Here is a 16,814-nt window from a genome sequence, read left to right as displayed (position 1 = left end):
ATCCCCTGCTAAACTATACCCGGCGCTGCGGTCATGGACTGTGCGGCTGGTCCCGGCGGAAGTTCGAGTCCTCCCGCGGGCATGGGTGTGTGTGTTTGTCCTAGCTTAGGGACTGATGACCTAGCAGTTAAGTCCCATAAGTTTTCACACATATCTGAACATTTTTGAGGGAACTTTAGAAACACCTGGTTTAGGACTTAGACAACAGTGCAGAGCAGACATAACACTATTCTGTAACAGGGCTATGTGTAATAACTCCACCTAGGGATGACACTCCTTTCAGGCTGCGAACTTTGCATAAAGGACTGCACTGAAGCCCGAAGGCCGGCCGGTGTAGCCAAGCGGTTCTAGGCGCTTCAGTTTGGAACCGCGCGACTGCTACGGTCGCAGGTTCGAATCCTGCCACGGGCATGGATGTGTGTGTTGTCCTTAGGTTAGTTACGTTTAAGTAGTTCTAAGTTCTAGGGGACTGATGACCTCAGATGTTAAGTCCCATAGTGCTCAGAGCCATTTGAACCATTTTTTGAAGCCCGAAGTTAAACGTTAGGTTAGCAAATAGTGCTGACGGGCTCAGAAAAAGGGAAGGTATTCGGTCACCAGCATAGGAAGAATCACGTTATCGACTACCACAAAACCCTCTCCTTGTTTCCACTCACTCTCAATGTGTGACCACTCCATTTGCATCACTGACAACGTTGAATGACCAGTTCAACTAGTTCCAGGCCGACTAAGTGAATACGATGAGGTGCCACCAGCTGCCACCAACTTGAGGTGCTCTGCTACGAGTCCTCAGTCATCCAACTGTGAAGGGGTCTCTGCAATCTGTTTTCCTGTCAGTCAGCCTTGTGACCACTTGAAAGTGAGAGCTGAAACGATCTTCGAGCTGTTAAACTTGGGACCAGGGTGCCTGCGCTGACGTTCATGGGCAGTACAAGTACAGCCTTACCGGCTGTATGCTCAGTTCACAGATTGTCCTTCGCATCGCTGTTGGGACTTGTGCCTGCACACCATCTCAAAAGCCGACAACAGGGCATGCAGATTTCTGGAGCCGAGCCTGAATGCAGCTTCGCTCAACGAGAGTGCTGAGACTACGACAGACGCCCACAACCAGCGCTGGGATGTAGCGACGTGCCAGCCACTGTACCCTTCTTCGATGGGGTCGCGCACTGACCACAGACATTTCCAGGGATCTGCGCCAGCAGATTCTTTACTGGGCCCTGGCAAGCTACCCTGTGCCTCCAAGAAACGCTGGCCCAGCCTGGCTGCTGCGTGGCTGCACTGTGAAGAAGAGAGAGCGATTGAAAAATTCTAGGAAATAAATGACTGTTAATTGAATCGTATCCCATTAGAGCCCGGCAGTCCACAGGAATCCACCACTGCACCTCCACTCGACTATCCTACACTCATATGGAGGCTGCATCTGGTGGGCTGCTACACTTCACAATGTGCCCGTATTTAATCTGCTCCAAGCAGTGTTTGCATCAGCATCACTTTTCTGAACTGTGTCACTGTGTGGAAAGGACCAAACTATCGTGTAACAGCAGGCGACCTAGGTCTGCGCCAAACTCAGCAAAACTATACCAGTTCCAATCAGCCGATCTAGCAAGTCAACGGGGACTCCGCTCTACTATCTTCGCAGACTGAAAAGTGCTTGGAGATGTTTTAGGAGGACAAGAGAAAGATGACCGACAGTTCCTTCTCCGGGCAGCCAGTAACTAAGAATATGATTAGTGTGCATGATTTATTGAACCCTGATCTTCGAATGGGTGTTAGGATGATTGCATGAATACTGAACCACGAAACAGTCCCTCTGCACACCGTAATGGCAAATGATGTCAATGTGTGAAAGATGTGCACCAATCTAGTCCCTGCAGTGATGGCAGATGAGCAAACGGCCAGTTGAGTGACGACTGTGACTGGAATTTCTGAATGCATTAAAACTGAGTCTGACTTTTTTGGCAGCGTTCTTACTGTTGACGTAATATTGAAGTACAAGAAATGCGATATGTGTGTTTCGACGTTAAGGATGTGGTTCACAAGGAGTTTATACTTCTAGGACAGACTGTCAACACTACCTACTACGAGGATGTTCTTGGAAGTTTCAATAAAAGGATCCTTCGCGTAATGACATCGCCACTGCCTGGGTGATCTGTGACGATGATACTCGCAGCCACACTACTGTGTGAGTCCTTCGGTTACTGGCGAATTACAACATCATCAACCACCTTGCAGTAGCATCATGGGTCTGGCAGACGTTCATTTTCCGGGGATTAATATTGTCCTCAAAAGACACTGATTAGATGGCTATGATGGCATCCAAGGCATCATGACGACCACTTTGAACAAGGTTCGCGTCAAGACGTTCTAGACACGTACCTCAGCCGCCGAAAGCACTGGAAAATTGTGTTGAAGCACGAAGGAAGTAATTCGAAGATTTCTTAATCTCTTAATATTTGCAACTATATTGTGAATAACATTTTTATTACTTTCACAACACTTTCATTACTTCCTGACAACACCCTGTATTTATTTCAATACTAAAGCTCTCTTGTAAATCCTCAGTCATGTAATGGAAACTTTCACGCCTTCTGTTTGCAGGCATGATGACATCGCTTATATGGATATGAGGAGGTGGCCGTAGTCATACACTGAGGTGAACAAAGTGTGGGGTACCTCTTAATGTAGTGTCGGGCTTCCTTTTGCCCGGCCTAGTGCAGGAGCCCGACGTGGCATGGACTCAAGTCGCTGGAAGTCCCCTGCAGAAATTCTTTCACTGTAGCTGTCCATCATTGTGAAACTGTTGCTGCTGCAGGTTTTTGTGTACGAACTGAGCTCTCTATTATGTCCCAGAAATATTCGATACGATTCATCTGGGGCGATATTGAGAGCAAGATCATTCGCTCGAATTGTACAGTTCGTTCTTCAAACAATTCGCGGACAATTGTCGCCCGGTGACATGGTGCGTTTTCATGCACAAAAATGAAGTCCATGGATGGTTGTGAAAGGTCTCCACATAGCTGAACATAACCATATCCAGTCAATGACTGTTTCAATTCGTCCAGAGGACCCAGTCCATTTCATTTAAACACAGCCCACACCATTGTGGAACCACCACCAGCTTGTCTTGTTGACAACTTCGGTCCGGCTTCGTGGGGTATGCGCCACACTCGAACCTACTATCAGCTCTTACCGACTGAAATCGGGAATCATCTCACCAGGCCACGGTTTTTCAGTCTTCTAGGGTTCAACCGATTTGTTCATGAGCCCAGCAGACGTACCGATTGCGATGTCGTACTCCTAGCAAAGGCACTGGCGTCGGTCGTCTGTTGCCATAGCTTAATTTCCCCGCACTGTCCTAACGGATACGTTCGTTGTAGATCCCACACCTATTCCTGCGGTTATTTCACACAGTGTTGCTCGTCTGTTAGCATCGGTAACTCCACGCAAACGCTGCTGCTCTTGGTCGTTAAGTGAGGGCCATCGACCGCTGCGCTGTCCGTGGTGAGAGGTAATGCCTGAAATTTAGTATTTTCGGCACACCCTTCACGCTGTGGATCTCGGAATACTGAATTCTCTGGCGATCTCCGAAATCGAATGTCCCATTCGTCTAGTTGAAACTACCATTCAGCGTCCCAAGTCAGTTAATTTCTGTCGTGCGACCATAATCATGACGGAAATCTTTTCACATGAATCACCTGAAAACAAACGACAGTTCCGCCAATGCGGTTGCCTTTTTATACCTTGTGTACGCGATACTACCGCCATCTGTAGATCCCTATCCCACGACTTTTGCCGCCTCACTGTATTTTATGCCGTTGTCTCGGGAGACCTTATGGAAGTGGTGTATTCTGCAATGCAAACCAGACTGTATCAAAGCACACTTTAGTTGCTTAGTTATCGGTTCGCTGTTTTCATCTCTCTTATCAAAGTCATATATTCGCTTTTTAAAGCAGTTCACCCTTGAGAATCAACTAGCTACATATTTACTTCCTTTAAGGATGTCTCACACAGTAGGAGACACAAATATCAGACAGTGAAATACATTTTCGACCATGGTCCACTGTCTTGAAATCACACCCCACCAAGGATGTAAACTCCCCCTCGTCAACAGCAGCAGCATCTACACTCCTGGAAATTGAAATAAGAACACCGTGAATTCATTGTCCCAGGAAGGGGAAACTTTATTGACACATTCCTGGGGTCAGATACATCACATGATCACACTGACAGAACCACAGGCACATAGACACAGGCAACAGAGCATGCACAATGTCGGCACTAGTACAGTGTATATCCACCTTTCGCAGCAATGCAGGCTGCTATTCTCCCATGGAGACGATCGTAGAGATGCTGGATGTAGTCCTGTGGAACGGCTTGCCATGCCATTTCCACCTGGCGCCTCATTTGGACCAGCGTTCGTGCTGGACGTGCAGACCGCGTGAGACGACGCTTCATCCAGTCCCAAACATGCTCAATGGGGGACAGATCCGGAGATCTTGCTGGCCAGGGTAGTTGACTTACACCTTCTAGAGCACGTTGGGTGGCACGGGATACATGCGGACGTGCATTGTCCTGTTGGAACAGCAAGTTCCCTTGCCGGTCAAGGAATGGTAGAACGATGGGTTCGATGACGGTTTGGATGTACCGTGCACTATTCAGTGTCCCCTCGACGATCACCAGTGGTGTACGGCCAGTGTAGGAGATCGCTCCCCACACCATGATGCCGGGTGTTGACCCTGTGTGCCTCGGTCGTATGCAGTCCTGATTGTGGCGCTCACCTGCACGGCGCCAAACACGCATACGACCATCATTGGCACCAAGGCAGAAGCGACTCTCATCGCTGAAGACGACACGTCTCCATTCGTCCCTCCATTCACGCCTGTCGCGACACCACTGGAGGCGGGCTGCACGATGTTGGGGCGTGAGCGGAAGACGGCCTAACGGTGTGCGGGACCGTACCCCAGCTTCATGGAGACGGTTGCGAATGGTCCTCGCCGATACCCCAGGAGCAACAGTGTCCCTAATTTGCTGGGAAGTGGCGGTGCGGTCCCCTACGGCACTGCGTAGGATCCTACGGTCTTGGCGTGCATCCGTGCGTCGCTGCGGTCCGGTCCCAGGTCGACGGGCATGTGCACCTTCCGCCGACCACTGGCGACAACATCGATGTACTGTGGAGACCTCACGCCCCACGTGTTGAGCAATTCGGCGGTACGTCCACCCGGCCTCCCGCATGCCCACTATACGCCCTCGCTCAAAGTCCGTCAACTGCACATACGGTTCACATCCACACTGTCGCGGCATGCTACCAGTGTTAAAGACTGCGATGGAGCTCCGTATGCCACGGCAAACTGGCTGACACTGACGGCGGCGGTGCACAAATGCTGCGCAGCTAGCGCCATTCGACGGCCAAAACCGCGGTTCCTGGTGTGTCCGCTGTGCCGTGCGTGTGATCATTGCTTGTACAGCCCTCTCGCAGTGTCCGGAGCAAGTATGGTGGGTCTGACACACCGGTGTCAATGTGTTCTTTTTTCCATTTCCAGGAGTGTAATTGCTGTAAGTTGCGCTATTCTAGTCTCTTTTTATAAATATTAGTCTGCTCTAATTCTTCCATTGTCGATACTTTAGCCGCATCCATAGAGTAAATGATGAAAGCATGGGTCGACAAACCCTTCTGTAGATCTACTATTTTATTAATTATGCACTACGTCCTTTCATTCTTAGGTAAGGATGTTGAAGTTACACATTTGTCCCGCCGAAGAACGGGTTAGTTGTCTTTCGAGGGAAAGTCATCAAGTTCTATAACCTCGAAAAAATAAAGTTACGTAATTAATTTTTTTCTTTGTATGCACGTATATGTCTGCAGCCCTGTAACAAATTGAAACCCTCTCATTGCAGGGTAGTGAACACAAAATAGCTAAGCCCATTAAGAAAGTGCAGCACTGTGAGGTAACACTTTTTGTAAATTTGAAGGGGAACTACGCTTCAACAATCTGTGCTGAGTTGGTTTAAGTATGCAGCAACGCTGCACCTTCATTTCACGCAATGGGTAGGTACCACAGACCCTTCCTTTGTGGCGAAACAAGTCTCAGTATTGAAGAACAAAGTGGCAGACTATTTCTCTGAGAAGAATCGGATATCGCAAGAGACGTGGAGGCCCTAGTAAGCGAAGGTCAACAGTCGTGCTACTACACATTTTTCCAGCGGTTTCCTGGGAGCAGTACTCAACCCAGAAGGACTCGAGGGGAACCCCGTCCAGAGTGGTCTTAGCGGCAACATGGATGTCCTCAGTTCCGTCAAAACAGTGTCTTTTGGGGGCAGTCTTAATCCTTAGAAATTAAATGAGGTCTGCCGCATCCAAGTTGGAACTTGGATCCGAGTTGTGTCTCGCCAAGGACTCGAGGACGCAGAGACCAGTGTAGCAGGGATGTCATGATGGAGCATCCAGGTAGCAATGATCTAGTCGTGCAAAGGACACCTCCTGTACTCAACATTTGAGACATCCTCACAGAAGACAGTGTCGACGGTCTGTCCTGGAAGTACAAACTCTTTGTGGACCACACCCTTAACAACTGAGGCATTTGCGAAACAAGTTAAAATCAGTCATGGATCAGTTTTCAACATCTTATACAACATTTAGAACATATAAAAGGTCCGCACTCGCTGGGTTCTACGACCGCTCGCATCCATTCAGAAAGTACGCCAAACCGAATCAGCAGCAGAAATGTTGCTCCTGTGTCTCGCTAAGACTTCTTAAGCCGCCTGATTGCAATGGATGGGTGCTGGGTGTATCACTATGACTCGGAGTCAAAGTGGCAAAGCAGTCCGTGGATACATGTAGATTCATCAACACATAAAGAGGCAAAGACCCAACCATCACCCGATAAGGTGAGTGTGTTATCGACTGCCGTGGTGTGGTGCTAATAGGTTATGGTTGGGAGATAAACCATCACAGGAGTGGAGATATAAAACCTAATGGCGAGGTTATTGGAGGCTGTCGAGATGAAGCGTCGTGGAAGCTGACCAAGCGAATGATTTTATTCCACGACTACACCACAGCTCGCTCCGCACAGAATACAGACAGTTAGTCTAGATCTTTGGGCTATCAGGTTTTGTATCATCTACTGTATTCTCCTGACGTGGGGCCCAGTGGCTTCTTCCACTTTCCTCAGATGAAACCATCGCGTGGCAGCAGGGCTGCTCCTACGGTAGTCTGTAGGGAAAGGCTTAGACCTGAGGGTATGCAGTGCGTTTAGTACTCGTATTTTGGACAACGAATGGTGACTTGTGAGTAGCCATAAGAAAGTTGTAGTTTCGGCTCTGTTAAAAACGTGGGTAATGTTGAATTTTAAAAATTTTTCTTGAGAAAAAAACAAGAACACCCAATTACTCTATCCTTTTTCCTATCCTTGAGATCTAGAGGGTGCAGCAACCTCACGCTCCCCCTGGGTGTGGGGGCTCTTGCATGGCAGGCATTTCCTGAGTGATGACGAGGTTCAACGTTCCCTGAACTGTCTGTCCTGACATTAAAGCAAGTCTGATTGCCACTTGTGTAGTCCCACTGCATGCTACTAGGGCTGGAACATTGTCTACACTGGGTAATATGAGGGCCAGACTGTCGTAATGGTGGCCTGGATTACACAGTGCCTGTGTTTGGTGCTGCCCTCTTACATGGTCTACAGAATCAAGAATGATGCCCTGTGAGAACAGGGTTGCGTCAGTGGCCATATATACTGTCTGCTCCAGCTGCTCAGTATCTGTCACCATGTGCAGCCAGCGCTGAGAAGTACTCCATGCCAGTCATTCACCTGATGTACAGCATCGAACCTCAACTACAGCTTGGCGCTGGGTCCATCAACTATGGATCTATGGGCTGCTGCGGCCGGGAGTTGAACTGGCAGAATCCAGCTGGGAGCCAACTTCTGACTGCTGACTTCAGATGCCTTCATCATGCATACCTCGGGGTCCTTCATTTGAAGCTACGCTTGGGTGCTTACTGCTGGTGATGCGTTTGCACTATTTAGCGCGACCAGCTCACATCGGAGTTTGCTGCTACATGAATTTGCCTGCCACTTGTCTGGACATCACGCTGTTCTCATTGCCCGCCAACATGCTGACTGTCTGGCTTGGCCATTTTGTGTTGTGTACATCTACCGCTGCCACACGCGGAGCTAAGCAGACACTGCTGCTTAGGGCTGGCGTGCTCTACTAGGGTGCTGACTACAAGGATGCATCTTTTTTTCTCAAGGCTGCAATTTGGCAAATAAGGCCCGCCATCTGATGAATTTTGTTCGAGACATAGTGCTCCACTCAATCTTCCTGGCCTGTACCGAAGGGGTCGACTCCCACAGTACAGCGAAATCTGACTAAGGAGCGGCGGCCGTGTAGCATCAAGTGGAGGTGGAGCTTCGTGGAAGTCTTTTGTCTTATTTTGCGTAAGAACAGCTGTCATTACTCACTGATGACAGTGAACGACGCCTTCGACTACTGTATGAACTCAGATAAATAAATTTATTGTTATTCTGTCACTGGCGGGCGTCTGTGCTGCGTGGACGTCCAGAACCTGGTCCGCGAGTGTGAGCATGTTCATCTGACCAGTGATACCAGCACCGTTTGCACAACTGACACGGCACTTCCAACTTGTGTGGCAATTCTCCGAAAGGACTATCCCGCCGCTCGGAAGCCACTCAGCTGGCTGTAGAAAGCAAGAGTGCGTCTCCATGGCATGATTGCCTGCTTGATTCACACGTTTGCACCACAATGACACTTCTGGCTAAGAGCAGATATAGATGACAGATATAGATGGCGCTCTGGCAGCTATGTCGCTACGCTATCTGCTGCAGACGACGCTGAAACCATTATCAGTAAAGATGGCAATGCCGTAATCCGAATAAAATTGACGTAGTCTTTCCAAGCGTACTTTTTGTTTTCAGCACTGTATTTTATCTTCGTATGACATCGGTACAAACTCTGCTGGTGTGCTGTTTTCTGTGTCTAAGAATCGCACCGATCTCACACCATGCAAAACATATTTACACACTTATTAGTTTATTTTTCAAACAGTTAATTTTATACAGTTAGCAACGATATTTCAGTCTCGTAAACTGACATATGGCCGGGAGAGCAGTGTGCTGACCACAATCCCCTCCATATCCGCATCCAGTGATGCATGTGGGCTGAGGATGACTCAGCGACCGGTCGGTACCGTAGGGCCTTCATGGCCTGTTAGGGCGGAATTTAGTTTTTTAGCGACCATATTTACCAGACAATCACATCTTGTATTTGGTTCAAATGCTTAACTTAAAGACAAAAATGAATAAATAAATGAAAGTTCGTTGATCGCCAGAGCTTCTTGCTCATACGGAGTGAGTGATAACAGTCGATTATAAGAAAATCAAAGGAAATCCTTAATTTTCGATTATCAGTGAAACGTATTTCTTCTTAATTTTTTGCAAGCCAGTGTCAGTACGGGCCAGCGCACACACCTCAAAGCCAATATTCTACAAATGGCAGCCTGCAGCTGGCGAACGATACTATACGGCACTAACTAAAACAAACGCAACAAGAAGCGTGTCGTTGACAGAGAAGATGAAGTTAATAAAGGTGTATTTACTAGCAAAATCTTGGTTTATAACTCAAATCGCTGTCAAAGAAGCGGGTCGAGCTATAAAACAAGCGGTCTCCTGTCTACTGTGACATGGTGACGTATTTAATGTAACATAGTCCACATGCACTGGAAGAAGGTGGCCTTGGCCTAATCGATTTTATGTCGAAATGCACTGCGCTGCTGATGCAGAACAACCAAAATCACAGAAAACAACACAGCCAGTCCGACAGCGGTCTTGTTCGGCACAATCAGAGCAGAAACCGACAAAGACCACACAAATACTTTATTTACATTCGTTTACCTGCGACAATACTACATGCAGAAGGGTTATATAGTAGTAATTGCCTTCAATCCCAGAGGGAAGACTGCAAAGAAAATATATGTCGCAGTCAGAGGCAATTCAGTCAAGAGTACCCCACGAGTCAAAATATTCGAAATAGTGGTGGAAAATACACTCCTGGAAATGGAAAAAAGAACACATTGACACCGGTGTGTCAGACCCACCATACTTGCTCCGGACACTGCGAGAGGGCTGTACAAGCAATGATCACACGCACGGCACAGCGGACACACCAGGAACCGCGGTGTTGGCCGTCGAATGGCGCAAGCTGCGCAGCATTTGTGCACCGCCGCCGTCAGTGTCAGCCAGTTTGCCGTGGCATACGGAGCTCCATCGCAGTCTTTAACACTGGTAGCATGCCGCGACAGCGTGGACGTGAACCGTATGTGCAGTTGACGGACTTTGAGCGAGGGCGTATAGTGGGCATGCGGGAGGCCGGGTGGACGTACCGCCGAATTGCTCAACACGTGGGGCGTGAGGTCTCCACAGTACATCGATGTTGTCGCCAGTAGTCGGCGGAAGGTGCACGTGCCCGTCGACCTGGGACCGGACCGCAGCGACGCACGGATGCACGCCAAGACCGTAGGATCCTACGCAGTGCCGTAGGGGACCGCACCGCCACTTCCCAGCAAATTAGGGACACTGTTGCTCCTGGGGTATCGGCGAGGACCATTCGCAACCGTCTCCATGAAGCTGGGCTACGGTCCCGCACACCGTTAGGCCGTCTTCCGCTCACTCCCCAACATCGTGCAGCCCGCCTCCAGTGGTGTCGCGACAGGCGTGAATGGAGGGGCGAATGGAGACGTGTCGTCTTCAGCGATGAGAGTCGCTTCTGCCTTGGTGCCAATGATGGTCGTATGCGTGTTTGGCGCCGTGCAGGTGAGCGCCACAATCAGGACTGCATACGACCGAGGCACACAGGGCCAACACCCGGCATCATGGTGTGGGGAGCGATCTCCTACACTGGCCGTACACCACTGGTGATCGTCGAGGGGACACTGAATAGTGCACGGTACATCCAAACCGTCATCGAACCCATCGTTCTACCATTCCTAGACCGGCAAGGGAACTTGCTGTTCCAACAGGACAATGCACGTCCGCATGTATCCCGTGCCACCCAACGTGCTCTAGAAGGTGTAAGTCAACTACCCTGGCCAGCAAGATCTCCGGATCTGTCCCCCATTGAGCATGTTTGGGACTGGATGAAGCGTCGTCTCACGCGGTCTGCACGTCCAGCACGAACGCTGGTCCAACTGAGGCGCCAGGTGGAAATGGCATGGCAAGCCGTTCCACAGGACTACATCCAGCATCTCTACGATCGTCTCCATGGGAGAATAGCAGCCTGCATTGCTGCGAAAGGTGGATATACACTGTACTAGTGCCGACATTTTGCATGCTCTGTTGCCTGTGTCTATGTTCCTGTGGTTCTGTCAGTGTGATCATGTGATGTATCTGACCCCAGGAATGTGTCAATAAAGTTTCCCCTTCCTGGGACAATGAATTCACGGTGTTCTTATTTCAATTTCCAGGAGTGTAACATAGCAAAATGTCTCCACGCGGTTTCTTATCACCAGAAACCCCCAGAACTTTGTACAAGGATGTTAATAGAACGACACCGACCAATGAAGAATTAGCAGGCGTGGATCTGGTCAGCGACATGTTCAATGAACCAAACACTCTGGAGCACCGGACTGTGTCGAACGGTTGCAGGCGTTTGGAAAAATAATAAACTAATACTCAACTTAATAAAAAGAATCGCGTCGTACCATTTCGCCGCAGCAACAATCACTGCATCAGGATTCAAGCCATTCTCCGCCTAAAAGAGATCTGCCACCAAATGGATAGTCGCTCACAAAGCGCACACCATCTATGACCTGCAACATACTGAGAAGCTTCGATTTCTAAATTATCTATGGGATCAACACGAGAAAACAAGGAAAACATCAAACTATGGCGTAATATTGATGAAGTTTTGTATTAGACACAGTCTTTGAAAAAATTGTGGTGAATGTTGACAACTAGGCTGATCAACAAACTGTTTAACAACAATAACAAACCGATGGGCTCCTTACAGCACCAAAAAGCAGGAATACAGCGTGTTAGGACCTGCAACAGCCAGAAGAACAAGTAATCGTTCTTTACAGAATTGGTCTTCCGCTAAGACCTACCTACAATGAACTGAATCAACTGTCAACTTATGTCCAATTTAAATTGTTGAATTAACCGTGGAAGTTCACATTCTAATATTAGAAGTTTATTTCAAAAAGGGTGGGACTCACCCAGAGAGATCAACTTTAGGCACGACATGTGATCCGTCGACAACCCGGCAGTCCATTGTGCCAGCCTGGCAGAGAGAAACCTGGTGCGCCAGGCTGGGTAAAGAGCGACAATGGACTGACCTAAGCCTTCACGCACTACGCAAATCAGCCGGTCTGAGACGGTGAAGCACATCGTATTACGGACCTCACGAGAACGCCACGTGCAGTGACGAGCGCGTGGGTGGCCACAGAAAACCGCAAACAAAGGACGAGTCGAGAAGTAATTACCGAACATGTAATCAGGTGACAGATTTGGGAACTTTTGACAAGGAACATATCGCTGTTCCATCCATAATTTCCATATCAGTTTTATTCCGAAGTATCTGAAGATTCAGTCGCAAATTAAAGCATCTAAATAACTGTAAAAATAAAAGAAGCCTTGTAATAATAATTCTCTGCGTACAGAGGAAATGAAATCTGTAAACAGATCTCAGTTGCCGTCATTTTGAGAGGAATTAATAAATTGTTCAGAGTGGAGGCGGCCGTTAGAAGTATTCACGTTCAAACGGAGCGTCTTCTTCGTCTTGAGGCGCGCACGAACACAGAACATCCCGCCGTCCCAAAGGCCAAGGCTGCGTCAGATTAGGAAACTTCTAAGGTAAAAAGGAAGACATCAGGCCTATGCCCCCTCAGGCGACAGCTACCAGCTTGACCAACCTCATGTTGGCACCGGATCTACCTTTTTCACTCTAGTGTGAGGTGCCAACCAGCTAACCAAATACCTCAGCATCGCCGCTCCGGCCACGTTTTAGAACGTCTTCTTGGAAGTTTCACTAGCTGCCGTCCCGCACGCGAGACCTATTGTCCATACGTACGCCCCGCCATGCAACGGTAAAGCTTAACGATCCATGACTTCGGGCATAGTCTACTAATGACGCCCGGATTCTGTCGCCGTTTCGATGGTTTGGAGATCGTGGGTATTTCGTGATACTATGGGAGAACATCAGCGCCAACCATGCAGTTAGATTTACCGAATTCTGTTACACCTCTGGCCCCTTTTGTTGCCGAAATCTCATTGTCATAGTTCAGTACTTTCTCTCTGAGGTGTTCTCAGTTAAACTTATGTAGTTATAGTGAGTGCCATTTCTATTGTAAGAGGTCTGAGCAGATGTAATTTCGATGTATTGCTCATGCGCTGCCTGCGATATGGAAGGTCTCTGACCAGAGAGCAGTGTTGACTGCAGTAGGAACTGTGTAGCTGTAGCAGTAAGTTGTTGCTAGTCTGGAGTCTGCTCTGGTCTGGTCTGGTGTATCGTGTTGGCTGGCCCAGTCGCGGTGCAGCGATGTCGGAGCCTGAGTGTTAATGTATAAGGTAAAAAGCAGCCTCGCGCATATGTAGTAATGTTATCTCAAGTCCCATGTAAATGTTTTAAAACTCTCGTAATAATAATCTTCCTCATAAAAAGTAACTTTTAACAACCATTCATTTCAATTTAAAGAATTTACTAATTTCTGCCATCCATGATCATCCCGATTATTGCAGTAGAAAAATCAGTTGCTTCCTTTCATAAATGACAGATAGGTCGGCCAGCATTGCACAGAGCTGTGCCGGAAAAATTTATTGTAAGAGCAGATATATCCGGCGACTTCATTGAGGTAAGAATTATTCCTTTTTTTTATTCAGAATGATCTTTCAGGGCCATGACGCAGCACTGCTGTCGTCTAAAATTTATCAGGTTAAATTCACAGTGAATTATTGAAAAAGTCATAAGTGAGCGAAAATTTAATTGAGAGGTTAGTTACATTGTTTTATTACCAGGTTACTGAAGTTATTTTTTTATTGGGATGTTATATTGAATGTGAACGACATAATTATAATTTTTACTGTTGAGAGGTTTAGGAATTTTTCTGTTTTGAGGTTACGCTGAATTTGAATGAATTTTGAGCTTAGATTAAATGAGAAAGAATTTTGTAGGGAGGTTACAAATGAGAAAGAATTTTGTGGGGAGGTTACACTAAATCAGAATCATCATACTCATATTATTTAATATATTTTGTGGGGAGGTTACACTATATCTCGTCCCGTGAATGTGTCTGTATCAGAGAAGGCTGCTGTCAATTTAGGGTAAGTTGTTCTTTGTACTAATTTCTAAGTCTTTTATTCGTGTTGAGATTTCTATCGCCTTCCCCCTGTATCCATTCAAATCAATGGCTCCCTGCAAGTAGGGTCGGGTACTCCATGCCCCCACGGTCCGATACTGGGTAGAATAATAATAACACGAGACCCGGATTGCCTATCACTGTTCGGAACTGTGGCAGCCATTTTAAGGATCATAGCACAGCTGGCTAGCACAGGCTGCCAGTTCACAATGCACGGGCCTGTATTTGGTCTTGTTTATGTACTTTTATTTTATTTGCTGGCATTTATAAATGATACGCTACTTAGTTACTAAGACAGGCCGTCTATTGAAAATGTTAAATCGTTCATATACACAATATGAAGCTTGTTCCGTTTCTTGTTATTTTAACAAAGATTAACAGTGTTTCAGCTTAATTACTTGGAAACTTAAAACTAACTAGCAAATGGATATTCAATAATGGATAATACGCAATTTATGGATTAGAAGTTAGAAAAATTGGAAAAGAGGAAATAGTTTAGGTTTATAGAACGCCACTACCAGAGGGCTATTGAGCCTCTCGCTCCTGGGCAACCAGGCGCCATACGAGGGAGGGGACCTCAGCAATACTTTGAGCCTGTTCACCCTCAGATGGCGCAATTCTAGAGAGTGAGTCACTAACTACTGCCACCTAGAATAACTACGAAAACATGATAGGAGCTGAACAGTTTGTGATACAAAGGTTGCGTGGGACAACAGGGCCTATAATAAGTCCTTTGTTATGTGTTGCTTGTTGGGGTCGCTTCAGAGATATTAAGGTCAACTTTCGTTTTTTTGAAATGGGATGCTATAGTTCGGTACTTATTTTCTGATAGCGGCTATCGAGACGAATCCAGTGACGTGTAGCAGTAAGGTCTTTGAAGGTCAACAGAGATCACAAAGGTGGCATGAACGTCCATTTACAGAAGGTGTTCAAAGTGATGACCATTTATATCAACGTAGTGCTGCAATCTTCTTATCATAGATTGAGTGGTATTCCGTATCACATCGGCACTTATCGAAGCACATGCTCTGACAATTCTCTCTCGCATATCTTCAGGCGTAATTGGAACGTCTTTATAAACAATGTCTTTTACGAATCCCCACAAGAAAAAATCCAGAGGCGTCAAGTCTGACGAACGAGCCGGCCATGACACAACTCCTCCTGGTCCAATCCAACGAAAAACGTGCCAGACACCCATCGTGTTGATACCACATTCTGTTCCTTGTTCCTAAATGTATTTCTTACAATAACAGACCTAATGTTTCTTGCATCAGTGTGGTGTACTTCCTACCATTAAGATTTCCTTCGATGAAAGAGGGGCCTATAATCCCACACCATACATTCACCGACCACGGTTTTTGGTGTGCAGCTTGCAGCAGCCAACATAGATTTTCAGTTGCCCAATAACGCATGTTATGCAAAGAAACATTTCCACAGTTCGTGAATGTAGCCTCATCAGTAAATAAAATCAAATTAATAAATGTATCATCCCTCTGAATCTGAAGTTGAGCCCATCCGCAGAATTCAGTGTGACGCATATAATCAGTACCAGTTAATTCTTGGTGGAGACTGATATGGTAAGGATGATATTTATGGCGATGCAGAGCACGAACAACACTACTCTGGCTGATGCCAGATTCCCTTGCGATTTGACGCGAACTAACACAAAGATCTCGAACCATAGTGGCAAGAGCACCAATTTCAGTTTCCTGGTTAGTAACTTTACATTGCCGGATATGTTTCCGATGCGTTAAACATCCAGTTGTTCTCAATTTATCATACACATATTTAAATGTACCACGTGTAAGTTTAGTACGTTGAGGATATCTTTCAGCTTGTAAGTCTCTAGCTCTCACTGAATTTCGCTGACATTTTCCGTAAAGGAGAAACATCGCTTACCCTAAAATAGTAAAATCTTATTTATACCTCAACCTCAAATTACTTGTAATTTTTTAAAAAAGTATTTATTCTGTGTCAAATATATACATCAAAAATGTTTTGCATCACCTCGGTTCCGAGAGTTCCGGAACCTGTACAGAAAATTCGAATAGAGATCAACATAAACATTATTTCCGCCCTTTTTATTGCTCATGAAATCCACACATTGCATGCTGTACCACCATACAGCGAGACCTTCAGAAGTAGTGGTCCAGATTGCTGTACACACCGGTGCCTCTAATGCCCAATAGCACGTCTCTTGTATTGATGAATGCCTGTACTCGTCGTGGCATAAAATCCACAAGTTCATCAAGGCACCGATGGTCCAGATTGTCCCAATCCTCAACGGCGATACGACGTAGATCCCGCAGAGTGATTGGTGGGTCTCGTCGTCGATAAACAGCCCTTTCCCATCTATCCCAGGCATGTTTGATACGGTTCCTGTCTGGAGAACATACTGGCCACTCTAGTCGAGCTGTGTCGTTATCCTGAAGGAAGCCATTCCCAAGATGTG

This window comes from Schistocerca piceifrons, chromosome 2 (genome assembly GCF_021461385.2).
Source record: "Schistocerca piceifrons isolate TAMUIC-IGC-003096 chromosome 2, iqSchPice1.1, whole genome shotgun sequence".
Lineage (NCBI taxonomy): Eukaryota > Metazoa > Arthropoda > Insecta > Orthoptera > Acrididae > Schistocerca > Schistocerca piceifrons.
Note: the sequence above shows the minus strand (reverse complement) of the source record.